At 45.6% G+C, this 21,863-nt stretch overlaps 1 non-coding gene across 1 annotated transcript; it reads left to right on the plus strand.

Moving 5' to 3' along the window:
- The first annotated feature begins 3,594 nt into the window (after window positions 1–3,594).
- LOC116752447 lies at window positions 3,595–3,701 on the plus strand. The gene has a single exon (XR_004349513.1). It is a non-coding gene; the product is annotated as a U6 spliceosomal RNA (small nuclear RNA).
- The last annotated feature ends 18,162 nt before the right edge of the window (window positions 3,702–21,863 follow it).

The raw sequence follows: 21,863 nt of genomic DNA on the forward strand, positions 1-21,863 counted from the left end.
CAGGCAGGCCTCACGGGAGCTCCCTTCCCATACCAGACTCGGCAGAGCCGGTGCCCTGCGGTCTCTGAGGGAGCTGCAGTCACGGTCTCGGCCCCCTGGCTGGCCCTGCAACTTGAGGACAGTTCCCCACCCTGACTCAACACTCAGCAATTCTCCACTCCTGGTTCCTTCTCCTCTCCTCCCCCACCCCCCAAGGGTCCATGAAAGTACAGGCGCATTTTGTTCAAGGCTGACTTGGCAGTGAGATGACGCCCACATCTGTGCTGGTCCATGTGGTGCTGGGCTGGCCCGCCATTCCTGGGGGGAAAATGGAAAGCTGGGGGGGGGGGCATCGGCATGTTCTCTGGGGCGGCCTCTGGCACGTGCTGCCACAATCAGAGGTTCAAGTCCTGACGGCTCCTGATGTTTCGACTTCTTGTCCTCCTTGGGGCTCCAACACCGGCAGTTCAGACTCAGCTCACCTGAGCTCCTGTTGGGCATTTCCAAGGTGGTGAGAACATCCCCTATCGGCCCTTGCTGGGGTCATATTTTTGGGGTGTATAATCGAACTTCCTGGACCCAACCCCATGGGAAGGGCCTGACTTCAGTCTTCTGGAGTGTCCATGGCCCAAAGATGCTACATCTGAAGAGCCAAGTCCTTAAAACCCACCCGGTGGTGCCCTGGCTGTGGGGTGAGGCCTCACTGGGTCAGGGCTGGGGCTGTTTCCTCACCTGTGAGCCTAGTGCATGTCATGGGAGCAGGTACCCCATGGTGTGTTTTGTGCTGTCCCCCCACCTTATTGTGTGTCCTTTGGGACACGTGGACACCCAAATGGATACCTGGACACCCAACACCTGCGTCCCAAATGTCCCGATGGGAAAGAGCAAATCATTACATATTCCTTGTTAACAAACCCTGTAACCGATTCATGTCTGCCAAGATAAATGTCATCCCGGCAGTGCTGTGGGAATGAATAATCCTACTAAGTACTTGTTCGTTTAGGATGGGAAGTAGGGAGGAGAGAGGACACAGACTAGGAATTTGAGGGACATGAGTATGAAAAGCAAAATCAGTAATTTTGCTTGGGTGTAAGAAAGCAAATCACTTCCCACTTTCATTTTTAGCTGAAAGGAAACCCAAGTAGTTTCCCATGAGATTCTGACAGCATCACCACCAGAGGCGGATGCCCCTTGGTGGGGTTGGTGTTGTTTCTCGGACTCCTGGGGCCACTGTTAATGCATCCCTTCATGCCTACCATGTGTGCTCTGGGTTCCCCAAGTCTAAACTGCTTCTCAGTCTTCAGGTCTCACCTCTTTTGTTATTTTCAGCAGCTAACGGCAAGTTTTTCAGATTTTATGTCATAGAAAATAATAACCGGGTTCTACAGTTCAACCCCACTGCCCCCATCCCAAACTCCACTTGTTTCTGATAATTACTGTGCACCCATGCCAGCTGTGAGAGTGACACTCATCTTACAAATGTCCCTTAACATGAAGGGCACTCCAATAGAAATGTTACTTAAACTACTTAATTGGTGGCTCTCTGAGGGACTTCCATGATTCCAGGGGAGCTACAGAGTCTCTGTGAGATGCTCCTTCTAGTCAAGCATGTTGGAGGCAGACAACGTGTAAGTCTATTAACCACACTCCAGAATAGGAACAGAAGATTACCATGTGAAGTCCCTGTAAGTTCTTCCCACTGGTGAGTAGGCATTACTTGAGCAGGTCACCTTTGTCCTGTACTTGTCACCCATACTACAGAGCAGTGAATATACAGAAGAGGAAGTTTGCTTATTTGGACTAAAGCATCATCTTTGACGCCATTCAAGACATTATTTATTGAATACCCACTATGCACTGGCTACAAAACCATCAGCTAGAGATGCAAAGATGAGTTGAATCATCCTTGGGGAACTCTCAGTCCACCTAAGATTAAGCCAGACAACCCCCCCATATCTATTTAATGCAAGCTGATGGGGTGTAAAGGGATAGGAGATAGGGATGCAGAAGCTTCACTGTTCTTTAAAATAAATTTTTTTTATTGGAAAATAATTGCTTTACAATGTTGTGTTAGTTTCTGCTGTACAATGAAGCCAATCAGCTATATGTATACCTATATCCCCTCCCTCATGGACCTCCCTCCCACCTCCCCATCCCACCCACAGAGCAACAAGCTGAGCTTCCTGTGCTTTATAGCATGGTCCCACTAGCTATCTATTTTATGCATGGTAGTGTATATATGTCATTGCTAATCTCCCAATTCATCCAACCCTCTCCTTCCCCCGCTATGTCCATGTGTCCGTTCTCTACATCTGCATCTCTATTCCTGCCCTGAAAATAGGTTCATCTGTACCATTTTTTTAGATTCCACATATATGTGTTAATATATGATATTTGCTTTTCTCTTTCTGGCTTACTTCACTCTGTATGACAGACTCTAGGTTCATCCACATCTCTACAAATGACCCAATTTCATTCCTTTTTATGGCTGAGTAATATTCTGTTGTATATATGTACCACATCTTCTTTATCCATTCATCTGTCATTGGACATTTCAGTTGCTTCCATGTCCTGGCTGTTGTAAGTAGTGCTGCAATGAACATTGGGGTACATGTGTCCTTTTGAATTATGATTTTCTCAGGGTATATGCCCAGTAGTGGGATTGCTGGGTCATACAGTAGTTCTATTTTTAGTTTTTAAAGGAACCTCCATATTGTTCTCCACAGTGGTTGTATCAACATACATTCCCATCAACAGTGCAAGAGGGTTCCCTTTTCTCCACACCTTTTCCAGCATTTATCACTTGTAGATTTTTTGAGTTGGTTATTCTGACCTGTGTGAGGTGATACCTCTTTGTAGTTTTGACTTGCATTTCTCTAATAATTAGTGATGTTGAGCATCCTTTCATGTGCCCCTTGGCCACCTGTATGTCCTCCTTGGAGAGATGTCTATTTAGGTCTTTCACCCATTTTTTGATTGGGTTGTTTGTTTTTTTTTTGATACTGAGCTCCACGAGCTGTTTGTATATTTTGGAGATTAATCCTTTGTCTGTTGCTTCATTTGCAAATATTTTCTCTCATTCTGAGGTTTGTCTTTTCATCTTGTTTATGGTTTCCTTTGCTATGCAAAAGCTTTTAAGTTTAATTAGGTCCCATTTGTCTCTATTTTTGTTTTTATTTTCATTATTCTAGGAAGTGGGTCAAAACAGATCTTGCTGTTGTTTATGTCAAAGAGTGTTTTTCCTATATTTCTCTCTAAGAGTTTTATAGTGTCCGGTTTTATGTTTAGGTCTTTAATCCATTTTTAGTTTATATTTGTGTATGGTGTTAGGGAGTGTTCTAATTTCATTCTTTTACATGTAGCCATCCAGTTTTCCCAGCACCACTTATTGAAGAGACTGCCTTTTCTCCATTGTGTGTTCTTGCCTCCTTTGTCATAAATTAGGTGACCATATGTGCATGGGTTTATCTCTGAGCTTTCTATCCTGTACATTGATCTATATTTCTGTTTTTGTGCCAGTACCATACTGTCTTGATTACAGTAGCTTTGTAGTATAGTTTGAAGTCAAGGAGCTTGATTCCTCCAGCTCCATTTTTCTTTCTCAAGATTGCTTTGGTGCTCGCTTCGGCAGCACATATACTAAAATTGGAACGATACAGAGAAGATTAGCATGGCCCCTGCGCAAGGATGACACGCAAATTCGTGAAGCGTTCCATATTTTTGCAGAAACTAACACACCATTGTAAAGCAATTATACCCCAATAAAGATGTTTAAAAAAAAAAAAAAAAAAGATTGCTTTGGCTGTTCAAGTTCTTTTGTGTTTCCATACAAATTGCAGAATTTTTTGTTCTAATTCTGTGAAGAATGCTATTGGTAATTTGATAGGGATTGAACTGAATCTGTAGATTGCTTTGGGTACTATAGTCATTTTCACAATATTGATAAGGGTCAGGGAAGGAAGACTGGAACCTGAACAATGTCTAGACTTCAAAAATCAGAAACAAACCCAGAATACCTTTGAGAATCCTACCACCTGCAGATGCCCACTAATTCAGAGTAGTTCGTACCACCCACAAATGTGTTCGGCAATCCTTATGTGCATCACCCCACATGACTTAGGATAGACAGGACATTTACTTATCCTCAGAAGCAAGGTCTTCACAAGCAGCATGGAGTAGGGGAGTTATGATCAAGACTGCTAAAGAGGAAAGTTTTGAACAAAATAATCCCAACAAAAATATTCTCTTGAATTGTTGAGTTAAAAGGTATTACAAGTATGTCTGATTATTTTCACTTAAACTTTATATCAAAAACAGCTCTTTCATTTGTCAAGAATCTAATTCACAACATTATAGTCATTAGAGTCTTTTACAGTGTGCACACTTTGTGCTTCCTGAGAACAAAAGTTCAGTTTCTTTCCTGTGTGTTTCCAAACCTAGCTTGCTGTCTGGAACACCGTAGGTACTGAGTAAATGCAGCACATTAAAAACAACCTTGTTCTACAAAAGGTGCTGAGTAGGGTACCATGAAAGATGTTCAGTAGAATTTGCCTAATAAATAATTTGAGTCCAATAAAACCTGGAAGAGTCAATAGGCAGCGCGCGCACACACACACACACACACACACACACACCGGGTTTGTGTTCAACTTATTAGTCTCAGCAATGGTGGGTAATGCACAACTGTGTCTGGAAGACTACCCAAGGCATTGCTTTGTCAGCCCAGATCACTAGGATTCATTTCTTCATTCCAGACTGCTGAGTTTGGCTTGAACGTTGTTCCACAGAAACCTGCTTATTCATATTAAAAACACTCATGTTTCCTTCCACCTCTTGGAGAAGCTCATCTCCCAGGCAAGGTCATAGCTCCCTTTTTTATTAACAAAAGTATCCACCTGTTCTCAGGGGGTGTCCATCTTCCTCTTACACAAAACTATGCTGGAGTGTTCTCCTGATGCTCAGATGCATGTGTTTAATAAGCCTCATTTTAGTCCTTTGAAAAGAGATATTCTTGCAATTATTGTGTACTTTTTTCCTAATTCTCTCATTAAATTGACAGTGTGTCTCTACGTAATAGTGACTTTCAATCAAGGAATTCTGTCCTGTCCAAAATGTTGCTTCCAAAAAAGGAACAACTGATGGAGAAAGGAGATGTTTTTTCCCCAACAGTCTTGACGTGGGGAGAAAAGTGCTTCTTGGCTCTCAGATCCTTGTCCATTGTTCTGTTGTGTGATTCTGAGCAGTTGCTCATAATAAATCATAAACGCAAGGGGCCACCTGGGCAGTGATGGATGCCCTGAGCTCTCAGGAAGCATGCTCCCTCTTTGCTTCTTTGCAAAATGGTATCATAGTCCTGTATTTGCTTCACCAAAGGAATTTGGGACAAGGAAGCACTATTGGAGAGAGCAGAACTGGAATTATATAGACTAGATATCAAATCACACTCATGTCATTTACCAGCTGTGTGACCTTGGGACAATTATTCACCTTCTCTGAGTAGGGAGCAACAATCCCTACATCCTGGGCACCTGGCATTTTATAGATGGCAAATATAGGTTCTCTCCCTCATTCCTCCTTGGTGAGGGCATCCAGGAAACTCTCTTACTGATATTGTCCACAGTGAGGTTTACCCAGAAAGGTTCAGTGATATTAGGAGACCTGGCATGGGAAGGAGTGCCAGAAAGACACTGGCCAGAGACCTTCAGCTTCCGGAGATGATCCATTTGGATGGTTCACAAGGTGATTGAGCTGATGACTTAGAAGGGACGCCCTCAGAGAGGACTGTTTATTCTTCCCCCACAGAAAGAGCATTTAGAGACAAAAATAATCATGGGAGGCATCAGTGATGAATGAGGAGATTCAGGGTTCTTGAGCTAAGGCCTCCTCATAGGTGTAAGAAAGGCAGCAGGTTCTTCTGTCTACTGATCACTCTGGATCTCTCCCGCATGATATTTCTGTAACAAGAACCAGAGGAATAAAAGTGATTTACAGATAGTTATGGGCAGAGACTTGTTATTCTTCTTCTCATCTTTAATTTGAGGCAGTCAGGACTGACAGTTTCTGCCCTGACATTTTGATACGGGGCTGTGCCCATGGAGCAAGATCAGCAATTCAGGGTCGGGGTGGGGGGGTGGGGCTGCCCGTCAGCATCAGCACCAGCATCGATCTGCTCTGGGCACTTGTTCATTTGCCCAGGATGTGCTCCCCAGGAACATGGAGCAGGGCGATGTGGCGGGGTGGAAGCAGGCAGGAACTGACTCTGGAAGCCAGAAGTTGGAGCTGAGTCCTGTGGGACCGCAGAGCCGGGCCCCTGGGTCCTCCCTGGGAAGTTGCTGCCCTTATGTGGTTTCAGGCATTGCTCGGCCTCTTGGCTCTAGTGACCTTGCCTTTTGAATATAATTGCCGGGCACAGAGGTCTCTGTTTATGAGGAAGAACTGAAGTGCAAAACAGGGGCTCTGCTGACCTCAAACACATGAGAATTCACATGGAAGCCTTCTGTTTATTTGTCACATTTTGGTCTCTGCCTTTCCCATTTTGCATTAGGTAAGCACCCACACAATACAATTATAATTATTCTTACATGTGGTTTGAGGTCAGGTATAGTTGGATGGAGGGGACAGAGTCTGGGTCTGTTGTCGGTGGTGAGAAGGCTGGTTCCAGAGCTTCTGTGATCTGCTGCATAGCCTTGCCTGGGTTCCTCACCCTCTCCCTGTCTCAGCTGCTTGCCCTATAAAATGCATATGGTGTAAGCCTCAAATAACAGCTTCACAAGGGGTGTCTAGGTGTTTCGTACACCGTTAGGACTGTACTAATAATAGTAATTGGTGGGTGTGTTTGTAAGAGTATGTGTGTGAGTGTGAGTGTACATGTGAGTGTGTGTGAGTGTGTGTGTGTTATTGGTTGTGTGTCTGAGCATGTGAGTGTGTGATCATGTGTGCTTGAGTGTGCATGTGAGTGTGTGAGTATAAACGTAATGGTTGTGTGTCAGTGTGTGATATGTGAGAGAGTGCAAGGGTGTGAATGGGGGAGAGTGTGTGTGTGTGAGTTGTGTGTCCACTCTGTTGTATGTAGTGGTGTTCCCATGCTTGGTGGTGTGCCCATGATTATTCATGTAACTGAAAACACCCCCCCCAATAGGTGCATCCCCCAAATCTTCTAAGAGTATGAGTTTTGTTCCAGAAATAACTAACCATTAGATTTAATGATGGAATGAATCATGTTTCAGCGCAGCAAACAGGTTCAAATCGATGATTATACATCACCGACCTCAAAGCACCTTTAGCTCCCTCTGCCTCCAGGGACTTTCCTCTGGCCACATCCACCTTCAAGCCTTGGCTCATTGCAGGATCTTGGACACTTTCTTTAGAGAGACACACTCCTCACCCAGCCCCATCCTCCAGTCCATCAAGGATCCTAACTTTCTCCATTAGGATGTGAAATGTAGCCCCATCCACCCTGGGCTCCATGTCCTGGGCACACCTTCCTATAGCCCCCAATTCTTCCCAGGTCTCCAGTCTTCTTTATATAACCCCAAATTCTTCCTAGGCTCCTTAATTTAAGCAGTACAAGACTCCAGATGGATAGAAGTCACAGGTCTTTCTTCACTATACTGGATTAGATTTTTAGGCAGATATGACCAGGGTCCACAGGATGGAGAATGTCTTGGAACTTTCCCCACATGTGGCGATCTCAATAGCTACTCAATCCACTGCCTTCTTCCTGCAACAGACTCTTGAGGTGGGTCAGAGGACCCATCACTGAGCAGAGCCAAGGAGATGTTTTCCTGTCTCCTGGAGGCCGGGAAGCAGGATCACAGGGCACAGCAGGGAGACAAGCTCCGGGAAAAATAAAGGGGAAGGGCAGGGTACGTTTCTTTTCCCTCAGGCTTAGGAAAGGTCAGAGGTAAAGCATCTGAGGTTTGGGACTAGAGCCATGCATATATGGGAGGAAATGGGAGTTCTTTAAGAAACAGGTTAAAAATACAGAGTGTCTCTGAGGGGAGACCTATCCCAATGTGTTCTGTACGTTCATGAAGCATCTTACACAATATTTATTTCAAAATAGGAGTACCTCCAATTAACAGGGATATATTGATGCATTAATTACATTTAAAATATGGTATGGCAAGAATTGCATATAAATCAAGGCTTATGAACAGACTTTGGCTTTAGTTTATAACAGTGTCTATTTTTTCTTGTTTGGTTTTGCTTAACATCATACACTTTCAGTGTTAGACGTTCCTTAATGATCTCAAAGGATTTATTTAATGAAGAAGCTCCATTTGCCCTTGAGTGGATGGCTATGACATACATCCGAAGTCCTTTTGTCTTGACACTTTGGCTTGTTTTTGTAAAGATGATGTGAATTTCTCCCTAATGGTATATTTAATTAATGAAGATAGTTGTGAACAAAATGATGGAGGGCTAGCTCTTTCTGGAAAAGAATACAAGTTCAACCATACTGATGTAGGCAGGAGAGGCTGTGTGCTTCTCTTGAGAATTCAAAGGCCTCCTTCCAAATTAAGAAAAGAAACAGCAACAATACACACACACCACCAAAAAGAAAACACTAGATGTTACATTCTAAGTTATTAAAATATCCATCTTACTTAAAAATTTTCCATTATGTTTGAGTATCATTATGGTAACACAATGCTTGTCGCTTAATTTGCTTCTCTAAACACCCTATCCATTGAGTAGTCAATAATAAAAGAATGATAATATATGAATGCTGTATGCATTAGTTTCCCTAAATGTAACTTACTGCTCTGTGACTATCGAAACCAAGATATTTTGCTAAAGCACATGAACTAAAATTCAGATGAAACAAACTGCCCCACAGGGGAAAAGTAGCAGCCTAGATGCAATTCTTATCTGATTACAGAAAGCAGGGTTTTCTTTTTTTGTTTGTTTTTCTCTGTGAAGTTCAGCACCAAAGCGTTTAACACTCTACAAAAGCACAGCATCATGCCAGGTTCAGCACGTTGGAAAGTTTCATTTCTATTTGAAATGAGTAGCTGGTTTTAAGAGCCTATATTATGCGTGACTTCAAGCCGATGTTTTATCTCCAATACACTCAGAGTTCATCCTGCAGGATTCTAGAGCCAATCACTCTCCTCCCCTCTGGTCAGACACTAGCCACATCAAAGGTGTTTTCAAACCTAAATAAGCAAAAGCCTTCTGGAAGGCCGGCAGAGAAATACGGATCTGCTCTGAATTTCAAAAGCGGGAACAAACCTCCATAAATTAATTTTATCTTTTTATTGCAGGGTTTGTTTAGGGGCTAAGGTGCAAAGAAACTCATTTTCCATCTTAATGAGTCTGTGAAGAGGAACGTTCCCTGTGTCTCAAAGTGTGAGTGCTAATGTACTCTATTCTCTTGCAAATCAAGAAGTCACTCAGATTTCTTTCTTAAATAGTTTATTCTTGCTCATTACATTTGGGAAATTGAAAAGGGACAATTTCAAGAGAGTGCATTTAACCCATTTCAATTGCAAAGGGCATAACATCCTCACTGTAGTTGCCTTTTCTCCTGGCAGATCTCTACAAAGCCTGAGCTGGTTGACCAGTTCTCTTTTTTCTGATAGGTAGCAGCAACCTATTTTGCTGTCCTGGCCGGGGGTCTGTTCCACATAGCACCCCCATGGGGTCGTGGCCATGAGTCCCTTGGGAAGGCGGTACACGCACAGTCCACAGTGGATTGCTGTACACTTGAGCTGGGGAGGAGCGGGTCCTAGAGACATAGGCAGGACCCCTCTCCCCCCATCTCTGCCTTGCTTCTCCCCCCTCCACCTTTCTGCAGCCTCATAAAGTCTGCACAGGAAGAGCAAAGGTGAGGGAAGAGTCTGCATGCTGCCCTGTGTTCTGCCCCTCACAAAGGAGGGAAATTCAAATCGAAGCTGCCCAGGGGTGAGCAGGGCATCCCTTCACAAGCCTCCGCTTCCAGAGCTGATCTTGCCCCAACCTGCAAATCCAACAGAGTTCGCTTCCAAAAGTGAATGGACCCTTGCCCTCCCTGAAGCCATCTAACTGGCCTCCAGGAGGAAGCATTGGCGAATCCTCATGACCCATCAATTGAGATAGATGAGGCTGTCCCCCTGAGCTACTAGGGGAGTCTTCTATTCTCATTTAAGAGATCATAGTTGGTGGCACTGAGACATTAGAGATGGGAGTGTTTAGAGCCATGAAGTACCCCTTCCAGAGCCCTAGAGTTGTGGGGTCATGTGTGTCTGCCACAGAGTAAGGCGACCCTGTGAAGTCCTTCCTGCCCCCCTCGTGCGACATGCACATGCTTGCCTCACACCAGTAGGATGAGGACAGCCCTCCAGCTGTAAGAGTTGTAGCCATTTTTAGGTATAGGGTAGAGAAAATAGCATGTGACGTGGCCCTGGTTTGCATAGAATTCTTATAAACAGCCCGATTTCTCTTCTGATTTCTGTTGCTTCTAAGATCTTTCCTTATATGCAGCAGAATGTACTTATGCTAATCTTACCAGCATCCCTAACTTCTCCATGCAGGACTAGGGGGCAATCTACTCACTTCAGCATTAGCCAGTCGGGGGAGATATTTTCGCCTTCATTTTAAAGAAATAAATTGCCTCTCTAATTCAATGCGCTTGTAAAAGAGATGAATAGCATACAACTGCAGTCATCACCCTTGCGAACCTGCTATGCTTTGCCATTTAGTGTCGTGGCTGCTTCACCATTAGAAAAGACACAGTAGGTCACTGAGGAGAGCCCGTTTTACTTAGAAAAGGGAATAGCATGTCACACTACTGAAAAGGGGTGTATGAGAATGCATTACTGGTGTTGAGTTTAGGAAATGGTAGGATTGCCCATAAGGAAAGTTTCTAAAACTACACTTTGATTTCAATGACTAAGGTTTACTGCATTGGAAAGGCAGTGACAGGAAGAGGGAACAGGTCAGAGCAGCAGAAGATAAAAGCAGCCTCAACGTGAGGGAACTGAGTAGGTAGCTGAGCTTCTCCTGGAGGAATAATTCAGAAACCCAAAGCCATGGTAATGATCTGGGGTTTGCAGAGGAGCCCAGAGAAAACTGAAGAAAAGGGGAAGAAAACCCAGCTGATAATCTGAGAACAAGACAAGTAGCCCAGGCATCTGAACTGGCCTGATTTGATCAGCCAGGCTTTGGTGTCCCTTTGCTGGACACAGAAATCTTCCAGACCAGCAGCAGCAGAGAAGCAGCTCTGTGACCTGGATGGAGCCAGAAATCACAGGACCGCTGGATGACCATGTCTGAGTACAGACAACAACGTGGACATTGTCCAGCCACTAGGGCCCCCAGTCCTGCGTGATGGGGGTGACTGGTTTGACAATTATAGCTTTAGCCTTGTTGCATTGCTCTGACCTTCTAGATAAGATCGTGAGACACCCAATCATAAATGACTCCCATCTCAAGAGCTTTCAACCTAGAATAAAGTCTAGCTTTCTTGAAACATCCCCAGGATTACCTAGGAGAACTCAAATCCTATGTGCCTTTTCTAACCTCTCTTTCTGCGGAGGCCAGGGGTCCTCACAGTACGTGTTCTTTCCTATGGCAACAAGTCAATAAAACCAACTCTGCTCATTCTTAGAGAGTTTTGGCTGGAGGGCACCCACGGTTCATTTAACAGATATTCACATGGAGTCTGTCGCATGCCACATGTGGTATCTAGTCCACCATTTTGGCCACAGTCCAGTCATTGTGGGCTCAACATCTACTGGAAAGTATTGACCAAGGTGGAGTGTGGAGGAATAGAATGGCCAGCGATGGTGGGACCCAACCTGGTCTGGGAGACCTCTCAGAGGGAGTGATGTCATTTCTGAGACCTGGGCAAATAGTGTGGGGCAGCGGTCCCCAACACGAGGACCAGCAAGGGCGAGGACCCTGAGATTAGAACATAGGTGACTCTTTGAAGGTTGTACAAGTAAACTGTATGCCCAGATATTGGAGGGTGAACATGAAGCCCATCAAGCAGGAGCTAGCATGAGAGCCACAGTAACCACCAGGAACGTCACCTAGTGATTCAGAACCCAAAGGTCCAATCATTTCCGCAAAGCAGATTTTTCCCAAGGTTGACTTCTTGGGACAATCGGTCACCTGTGATTGATCATCAGTTGTTGATGTGTTAACTCATTAACAGTATACCAGGCTTTGTGAGGGAGTCAAGAGAGAAATCTGTACCCCCCATGCAGGTTGAACATCTGACCCAGTGGACGCTCTTCCCTCATTACCTGCTTCCTGTCAGCATCCATCTTTTTTTTAAAAAATAACATATTTAAAAATATAAAGCCTCATGCAAATGTCTTCTAATTTTTCCTTCACCTTAAGAATAGCAAACATGGCAGTGATATGTGCCAGGCCTTGTTATAAACTCATTCAATCTTCAAAGTAACCCTAGGAATTAGGTGAGACTCAGTTCCCCATTTCACAGACAAGCAAACTGAGGCAAATAGGGGTTAAGTAACCTGCTCAAGGTCACACAGCAGTGGCTAAGCATGGACTTGCAACGGGCTCCAGTCTAACTTGTAACACTAATAACACCTCCTGCTCTATTTCATGTCCTTTGAGTGCAGGTTGAACATATAAAAAATTCAAGGATGTTTAAGTAACGTTTTGAATTATGGCTCCATTGCACTGTCATTATGACTCACACCTGGGACCTCCAGAAATGCCCATCCATCCTGCTGGCCTTCAGATGGCCCTTGACAAACAGTCAAGGTTGATTTGTTACAAACAATATCATGCTGTTGTACTTGATGGATGAAGCCTTCCTCTCTAGGGCCGGTATAGAAACAAGAAGACTAATGGTGCCTTGAGATGGGTTGATTCTCCCTCACCTTACCTCCATCCACACATAGAATTAGGATGGTGGGGGTAATCTGCCTCACTCATTCCCAGAATGTTCAAAAACCTATTGAGGGAGATTCCCTTTGAGTCAAAATGCTCTAGGTATCAACTCTCTTATTTTTTTGCACCAAATTATAGACAAATTGCTTTTGAGTTTCCCTCCTGATACTGAATCTATTTCTTCTGAATGTTAAACCTTAAGCCCATTACTACTAAGTCAGCTTTCACCCAAGTCAGTCCTTTAAAATCTGGTTTAAAAAGTTCATGATAAGCAGCAAAAAGGAGAAAAAAAGAAATTTTATTTCACAGTGTATAGGACTACAGGCTATATGTAACCTACAAAATTTCCATGAGGATTAAATGAATAACCCTGAAAATTTTACGTGTCAGGTGCTACACATAGGTAAGCTTGTGCTGGGTTTTATATATATATATATATATTATTTTTAATTTGTTATTTTAAATGGGAGTAGGCATGTCCCTGTGAACAATCCATGCTATGATTTAATTTTTTGATTTTTCATCCTAACTACCTCAAGGGTCAATTCTGCAATAGCAGTCTAACAGCAGAACCTTTTGGTAAAACTCTGAGCTTCATGAAAGAAAAAACAACAATGACAACAAACAAACCTAAGTAAATTCAAAGGGATGATAGTAATAGGTCAGTCCATAAAATACAAGGTTTCATTAATTTCAGTGGTTTCCTTAGGAAATACTGGTTTACTTCCTGAATAATTGAAAGTTTGCCTAATGTGTATTCTATGTGTACATGGCTATGAAGTGGGGAGACCCATTTCAGCAGGACATTTACGGTCAAAATTGTCCTTTGCTCTTAGACAACAGAGTACCTGACTCATGCTGAGCAAGTAGCTGCCTCCAGTCCCTAAGATACAATTTCTTTTTCTTTCTAAAAAATATTCTATATGAATTGTGCTCAGTGCCATGAAGCAACGAGGTTTACGTACATTTGTACATTCCTTTTCTTTTCCTGCAAAATCCTGGTAAGCATCATGGCCAGTGATGTCTTGTCCTGAAAGTGGGCGGGTGGTCATTTTTTCCCTGTTTATGGGCATGAAGATGACACAGCACTAGGTCTCCTTCTGCTGAGGCATCCCCACTCCAGCACCCCCAGCCACCGTGATAATCTAAAGCACAGTCTGATCATGTGCCTCTAAGAGTGAAAATCCTTTCAGGATAAACCCCCAGCTTCAAAGTGAGCAGGAATCGCCCCTTGCAATCCGGTTTCCACACTCCCTGGAGCCCACCTTTCCCCCGTCCTCCTGGAAGCTCCCTCTCACACCCTGAGCTCTGTGGGCTCCATGAGTGCCCAGGCTCTCAGGTCCCCCTTTCCTACATCAGGACCTGCCCTTCCACAACCTGCTTGTTCTCTTCTCCTCTGTCTTCAAGATGCAGCTCAGCTCCCACCTCCTCCAGACTCCTTCCTGGGCTCACTGTCGGGCCAGGCCCCCCATCCCGGGTCCCTCTGGCCCCCGAGCTTACGGTGATGGCGACACCTTCCCTCTGTGCTGTAACTGCTGTTCCTCTTCGGCAGCCCTCCCTGGACCTCGGCTCTTTACTTTGTGTTTCTGCAGCCCCCTTCTCTGACCCGGGGCTTAGCACACGGTGGGCATCAGCGGGCATCAGAGAGCATAGAAAGTTGACGGGCGGGGGGGCGGTGGTACGGTGAGGGGGATGAACAGGGAGGGGCTGTTGACCTAGGAGACAAAGTGGTTTTGTGCCTTAAGAGCCTTCAAGACCGAGGTTGGGCGCCTCACAGAGGGATGGGAGTGGGAAGACGGGTACTGTCTTTTGTTAGCCCGCATCTCACTGCCTCCCCAAGGCTGGAGCAGACTCCGCACCTGTGACACCCCCGCACCCCTCCTTGCACTCTCTCTTCAGTTCCACCCCTTTTCTTTCTTTCGGGGGGGCGTCAAAGCATTGAAGGAAGTTTGGGCTGGAGTCTGAGGGGAGGTTTGGAAAGACCAGAATGGTGGAAGGGGTAGGGGTGCACACCCCAGACTGGCAGTGCCGGATACGGGGGCTGCACACGTGGGCCTCAGAAGACCTGTGGGCAGACGCAGTACTGTGAGGGTGCACCTCATCCAGGGAGAGGCCACCCAAGCTGTGATCCAGAAGGGCCGAGCAGAGCTGCAGAGCTCAGGAGCAAAGCCTCAGGATCAGACAGAACAGCCGGATTGAAGGTTTGGGAGAAAAGAGCTCTCAGCACCCAGACACACTGAATGCTATCTCTATGGCTTCAACCTTGGAGAGGTGACCTTATTTTATTAAGAAATATTAACTCATACCTACCATGTGCCATATTCTAGGTGCTTGGGAAACATCAATGAATGAATCAGACAAAGGTCCCTGCCTACTGGGGTCTTGCAATCCAGCAGAGGAACACAGACAATTAAAAGAGGCAAAGTAAATGAAAAAAAATAATCTGCATTTTGGAAGATGATCAGTCCTATGGGAAGAGACAGTACAACAGAATAAAAGGCCGATGCACTCAGTGATTACTCACTGGCGAAGGAAGGAAGGGATCAATGCTTATACACTCTCCCAAGTTACTTGACATGAAACTCCCTGTCTTCACATCCTTCTCCCTCTGTCTGCCTCTTCCCTTTGTCTGCCTCTGTCTCTTCAATGCCCAACACAAAAGGGATTCAGTAATGTCATAAATAGATGCATTTTTGCTGTGGCTCTGAATGGGGGTTGTTTCATATTCTCAAGTGGATGATGAAGTCTAGACTTGGTCTGGAATTCCGAGTGTTCCCCGGGGTCTGTCCTGATCTGTCCACAGGAGTTCAACCATAAAACACAGCCTAGCCAGTACTGGGCACTATTTTTTTTTTTTTAACATCTTTATTGGTGTATAATTGCTTTTCAATGGTGTGTTAGTTTCTGCTTTATAACAAAGTGAATCAGTTATACATATACATATGTTTCCATATCTCTTCCCTCTTCGTCTCCCTCCCTCCCACCCTCTCTATTCCACCCCTCCAGGCAGTCACAAAGCACCGAGCTGATATCCGTGTGTCATGCGGCTGCTTCCCACTAGCTATCTACCTTACGTTTGTTAGTGTGTACATGTCCATGGCTCTCTCTTGCCCTGTCACAGCTCACCCTTCCCCCTCCCCACATCCTCAAGTCCGTTCTCCAGTAAGTCTGTGTCTTTATTCCTGTCTTACGCCTAGGTTCTTCATGACATTTTTTTTTCTTCTTAAATCCCATATATATGTGTTAGCATATGGTATTTGTCTTTTTCTTTCTGACTTACTTCACTCTGTATGACAGACTCTAGGCCTATCCACCTCATTACAAATAGCTCAATTTCGTTTCTTTTTATGGCTGAGTAATATTCCATTGTATATATGTGCCACATCTTCTTTATCCATTCATCCGATGATGGGCACTTAGGTTGTTTCCATCTCCGGGCTATTGTAAATAGAGCTGCAATGAACATTTTGGTACATGACTCTTTTTGAATTTTGGTTTTCTCAGGGTATATGCCCAGTAGTGGGATTGCTGGGTCATATGGTAGTTCTATTTGTAGTTTTTTAAGGAACCTCCATACTGTTCTCCATAGTGGCTGAACCAATTCACATTCCCACCAGCAGTGCAAGAGTGTCCCCTTTTCTCCACACCCTCTCCAGCATTTATTGTTTCTAGATTTTTTGATGATGGCCATTCTGACTGGTGTGAGATGATATCTCATTATAGTTTTGATTTGCATTTCTCTAATGATTAATGATGTTGAGCCTTCTTTCATGCGTTTGTTGGCAGTCTGTATATCTTCTTTGGAGAAATGTCTATTTAGGTCTTCTGCCCATTTTAGTACTGGGCACTTTGATTCACTCTTTTATTAATCACTTCCTTCTTCCAACATCCTTCATCTCCTTTGGGGTTTCAGGCTGGCTCAGGCCCTAGTCGACATTTATTTTGTCCTTGAAAAAGAACAAGGAAGGGGAGTTTCCAATTGACTCCAGTGATTGTAGGGTACAGATGGAGGATGTAGAGATAAGTCCTCAGGATCCCACCCAGGGGACAACCCTATAACAAGATTAAGAAGAGATTGTAGCTGTACTTTCAAAAGTGAGGTCTAGACAAACATGGGTGATGATTGTGACTCCTTGTCAGCCTCCCTCAGGCTCAGAAGCTGCCTTTGCCTGGTTAACTCTTGTCAGTTAGCTGTCCCTGTGGGAGACAGAGGGCTTGATGGTGCAGTTTTCATTTCGCACTTGGGAATGTGGATCTGGGGTGCAGAGAGGTCCCTTGGCTTGTCTGAGGCCTACAGCCAGCCAGAGAGCGAGTCAGGCTTGGAACCCACAGTGTGAAGATGGACAAGGGCCCGGCGGGGGTTCCTTCAGAGACTGGAAGGCAGGCAGAAGGGACAGGCTGCTGGTTCAGGGAGAGGGAGGAGAGGATGAAGGTCCCGGCAGGACATCAGGGACCCAGCATCCTGCACACAGGCTGCAGCTGAGAGCCGACTATGGGAGCTCAGGACAGGTCCACTTGGTGCTGGGAGCAGGGCCCCCTTACCTTTCCCTGCCTGAGCCTTCCTCTGGGGGTCCAGCTGTCCAGCAGGTGGCAAAGCACCAGCTGCAGACCCTCCGTGATTCCCCTGGGAGGTTCCCAGGAAAGCCCAAGAAACTGTCTCTTTGCCTGTGCTCCACTTACGTAAGCGGGAAAGGGCCACCTCTGACATGTCCTCAGTGTCACTCATCTTAAGGCCCTTTTAAATCTAAATGTAGCTTCCTGGGACAAGGCACTGTCTAATGGAGCAAACCGTGACAAATCTTCTTTTGCTCTTCCTTTTAAACAGCTATGCCATGTATGAAAATATACATGTGTGTATGTGTATCTATGTGTATGTGTGTATCATCTGTGAGTCTCTCTGTATGTGTGCAATCTGTCTCATAAAAAGTCCAATTGTGCAATATTGGCACAACAAAGCAGGGACAACTGCTCTTTGTCCCCACTCCTCAATAAATCGAGTTTCTCTCCATAAAACTTAAATATCCACAGGAAGTGCTCACTAAGTGGCAGATCATGGTATGCTATAAGAAAACTGCCAAGTTGGCGATATGTGTGCAGTGGGATTCTATACGGACACAAGGTTATTTATTACAAAAGCAGTTATGTTGGAATTTGCAATACACAGTCATGACAGCTTGGCTCACGGGCCATAGGGCAGCCAGGCATGGGGCTTGATGCCAGTTTTGAGGAAAGAGTTGCTGTTTATAATGAAATTACTTTGTGTATCTACAGAGCTCCATGACCTGCAGTGGGTCCTCCCAATCACCTTGGGGTGGCAGGTGGGGAAATGGGGCCCAGGGAGGCTGGGGCTCATCTAAGGAACCACACCAAGGCAGGGACAGAACCAGGGCCCACCCACCCTCCATGCCCCTGTCACTGACACTGAGGCAGGAGATAGATGGGCCCAGGCTGAACAGCTGTCCCCTGTAGACAGATACTCCAAGCTAAAATAATGGCAGGGGAAGGGAGGAGATGAGCCCTGGCCAGATAAAAGATAAAGAGACCACATATTTCTCATTCTCGAGCTCAAGGAGGGCTTTTCGACTATGCATGTGCAGAAAGGCTCCTCTGGGGCCAAAAAGGAGGGGGCACACCCTATAATAGGTGATGTCAACCTTCCCATAGGCTTCTGCACTGGAATCCATTTGGCTAAGAGATGCACGTGCACACATGGGAGGACCTTGTGATCAACCAAATACGGACTCAGAACAAGGCAAAGCAAGATGATTGGCCAGAGGAAACCTGAAAGAAACACCCCATAAAAGTTATTTAAACTACCACATGGGCGCGACTCTCTCTGAGCCTGCCCGTGTGTGCTTATTCACATGTACTCTTTTTTCCTCCTAATAAACACTTTACTCATTTCGCTACTTTCCATCTCTTTGTTGAAATTCATTTCTGGTAAGCCGACAAGCCAGGGACTTGTCACTGGCCACTGGTCCTCATGGTCTAGTGGTTAGGATTCAGTGCTCTCACTGCCACAGCCTGGCTTCCATCTCTGGTCGGGGACCTGAGATCCTGCTTCAAGCCACTGCCAGCCGAGGCCACCCGAGATCAATACCTTTTACTCTCCAAGCTGGAGCCTTGGAAAGGGGTCAGTACAGAGGTGCAGACAGCATGCTCAGGATAGGAAACTGAGAGGGAATGGCTTCAGTCTCTCACATTCCGGCAAGATGGACAAGGGCTGGGACAATCTGGAGGCTACATCTCTCTCTACACCTAATGCAGATGCTCTGCTCCAGGGGTTCCTTATAAACAAGAGTGCGATGCATGGGAGTAGCATGGCAACATGGGGCACATGCTGGTTCCCCAGTTGGGATCAGGGCCCTGGCCCTGGCAAGGTTTGATTTGACCCAATGAGGTAGGAGAAGAGCGTGAAAACTATCTCTCTGCTGAGGCAAAGATGCGCTCCCACGGCAGCACAGGAAGAAATCAACAACAACCAGAAGAATGTCTGACGGTTGCTACCCCATCAACCTTGAAATTGTTCACAACCAGAGGGCGTGAAGTACAGAGATAAAGCTGTCTGGAAACAGGCACCAGCTCCATGGATGCCTACTTATTTAAGCTCTTTTCAATTTTTAATTCTTTTCTTTGTGCCATGTGTTTTTTTTCCTAGCTAAGTGATCTGGATGGGCTCCAAACACATCCAGGCTTTGGGGGAGCAGTAGAGCCATGAACTAAATGCCAGCTGTGTGCCAAGGACTGGCTGTGACCCCCCATGCGGCTGCTAGGTGCCTGAGGCCTGACAATGGGGTGAGCCAAACCCGGCCTTGACAAATGGTTCTCAGACGCCCCAGCAGAGTGGAGTGCTGCAGAATATTACGGGTGGGCGTCATCTTTACGTGACACAGACGTGGGCAGAACTACGGTGGGAAGTGGTGGGGTAATTCAACAGCGACATGCATCATACTGGGGACCTGAGTCAGACCATTCTTCAGGTTGACCTTGAAAATCGGTGATTTGGTCGGTCTCTGGAAGATCCTATCCTAACATATCTGAGAGGCCTGTCTGACCCCTGAGTTTATACCCTCACCACATCCCTCCCTCTGGCCCCTCGCCAGGCTTGCTTTCCTCTCACAGCCCACATCGGGTGGGAATTGTTTATGGTCTCTCCCCCGCTGGCCTGCAAGCTCCCCAAGAGGGGCTCCATGTTGGTTTCATCCACAGGACCCAGGACACATACAGTCTGTGCTCCATAAATAAAGGTTGAATGAATAATATCCCCATCAGCTGCAAAATTCCAGATCCATCCTTGGCTGCTTTCTTGTCCTGGTCACAGAGGCTCCTGTCTTCAGTCCCCCATATCTGTGTGACCACACAGGTGGAGCAAAGACCACTTGGTAGAAGAGAGTCCTAGGATATGGGACAGCTGGTGTCTGGAAAGAGCATTCATTCCCTTTCGTTCCCCTCCTTATTTTGTATTTCCCAAGTAATTGCTCTGTAGTTTACAGTTGATGCAACATGAATACGGGTCTCTTAACCTGAAAGGCTAGGAGAGGGTGTCATCTCTCTGGTAGCAGGTAGGTCTGGGGTTGGTCCAGCTGAGAAGTACCATGTGAAGCACTGCCCAGGAATAAAGTGGGCCCCTTTTGGGACAGAGACTGAAGAGATCCGAGGTCACTCTGGCGAGGGTTTCTCAGCTGTGGCACTATTGCCATTTCGGGCAGGATAAATCTTTGCTGTGGTGGTTTTCCTGTGTCTTGTAGGATGATTAGCAGAATCCCTGGTCTCCAACAGTACCTGCCACTAGCAACCCACAGCAAAGCAAATGACTATCAAAAATGTCTGCAGATAAAGTTCAATGTTCCCTGGAGGTAAAATAATGACCAGTTGGGAGCCAGGCTTTAATTATATGCATGGGTTAATGTTGATGGGGGGCTCTCCCCACAAAGGCCCACTATTTTCATGGGTTCAGCTAATGCTTAGGTCCAGAGCCCTCTTCCCAGTGGGATTTTAAGAGCAACATTTATATTTATCTTTGATGATTTTAAGATATTTAATGGATAACTGTGATTTGTGTAGAAGAACATTTTGTGTTTTTCAAACTTTTTACAGTCACTGCCCAAGCAACTTTCCCAGCCCAACTCGAGTCTGAGATGGTTACCATGAGTGTGTCCATCATATGGATGGAAAAACCAAGTCCTGGAAAGGTCGAGAAGCAGGACCAAGGCTGAGACGGCTATAGTACTACAATACAGACCTTCTAAATCCCAAGCTCCACAAAACCATGAGACTTGTTTATTCCTTTAATGTTTCTTCAACATCTAGGTTATTTCATTGGACTCTCCTGCCAGCAATTTAATTATTATTCCCTTGTTGCTTCTACAGATTGGTTACCTAATAGCTTGTGTTTAAGGAATTCTGCCACCCAAAATGTTTGCACTGAATCTGGGCCCTGCTGCAGATTTGGGTGGCATCTTTCTATCCCTGAAAATAAACAATTGGATTCGACACAATTGAATCTCAGAATTAGCTTTTACAAAGAAAAGGTATCATTTTGGCAAGACTGCAGATGCAAATGAGGACTTCGCAGGCAGAAGTGGAGCAGCTGGGGAGATGAGACAGTTAACAGAAAGTAGTTATGGAGACATTACGAGATGTCCCAGCTGCTGTGGGCTTGCACAGATTCACAGCCGGTGGGCTGCGGGGTGAAGGTCGTCCCGGGGCTCCTCTGGAAGTGTAATGACGCCCCTGCTCAGCCTGTGGCTGTACCGGCATCTGTTCAACGGTGTCCGTGGGCGATGCAGTTGCCAGGGAACACAGTAACCCGGTCTGAAAAGCTAATAAAGTGCATCCCAGAAGAGAGAGCAGTTGCTTCACGTGGGAGACGAGGGGTCCTGGCAGCAGAGGAAACGAGAGTGAGTTGGTGACCGGATGGTGGAGTGATGGATAGCCCGTTAACACACACACTAAACCCAGATTACAGTCTTGTTTGGGAGCCTGCAGGGGCTTTGTTCTGACTGCCTGATTGATGCTCCCACTTAAAAGTCCCC

Source organism: Phocoena sinus, chromosome 3, assembly GCF_008692025.1.
Source record: "Phocoena sinus isolate mPhoSin1 chromosome 3, mPhoSin1.pri, whole genome shotgun sequence".
Lineage (NCBI taxonomy): Eukaryota > Metazoa > Chordata > Mammalia > Artiodactyla > Phocoenidae > Phocoena > Phocoena sinus.